The sequence below is a fragment of the Onychomys torridus genome, chromosome 6 (genome assembly GCF_903995425.1).
Source record: "Onychomys torridus chromosome 6, mOncTor1.1, whole genome shotgun sequence".
NCBI classification, from domain to species: domain Eukaryota; kingdom Metazoa; phylum Chordata; class Mammalia; order Rodentia; family Cricetidae; genus Onychomys; species Onychomys torridus.
The window spans coordinates 34,407,756-34,408,662 of NC_050448.1; positions in this window are offsets into that span (position 1 = coordinate 34,407,756).

The window sequence follows — 907 nt, forward strand, 5'->3', positions numbered from 1 at the left end:
TGAGGGAGTAAGCAGGAACTTCCAACAGCGAGCTATATCCCATCCACAATCAAGAAATGCATGCATGCATGCTCACTTGGCTGCTTGCTTGGGCTCAGCACAGTTTCTCCACTTTCAGGACTCCCTGTCTAGGGAATGGTGCTGCCCACAGTGGGCTGGGTCATCCCACAACACCCCACACATCTAACAAGACCATCCCTCTGTGAGACTCTGTCCAGGTGATTGCCGGTGATGTCAAGTAAAATGAGCTTTATAATAACCCCTCAATTATTTGCACCAAGATAAACGAATACTTGTCTGCACAATTCTAACTAGGGGTAGACTTGCTGTGCTGTTTTGGGTTACTTAACATTCCCACCAGTAATGAAGCCGGGGGCTGCAAAACCATCTGCCAAACCCGTTACTGCCTATATTTTGATTACAGCCATTCTAATGAGCAGAAGTCACACATTCTGATTTGAGTTAACCTGAAGACCCGTGGTATTATTGACCATCTTTTGATGCGCTTTCTGGTGGTCTGCGTATCTTGTCTGAAGAAATAGCTACTCAAATCCTTTATTCACTTTTGTTGCTTTTTATAAATTATTGAGGTGTGTTGTTTATGCATTATAGATACAAATAAGAAATAATGACCCCTTCTTCTTCGCTGCTGAGCCATCTCTCCAGTCCCAGGCCTGTTTTTTTGTTGTTGTTGTTTTGCTTTGTTTTTGTTTTTGTTTCCTGTGCCACAGCACAGATTTAACACTTTCCATGACAGGTCAGGTAGGGTCCCAGGCTCCAGCCAGCATTTTTTGTTCTCCACGTCCTGCGTGCTCGACCCAGGGCTCCCCCTGGCGGCCAGAGGCTGTCATGGCCCGCGGCTCCGCGGGCCCCTTCAGCGGCCCCAGGGCGGCCGGTACGGAGTGCG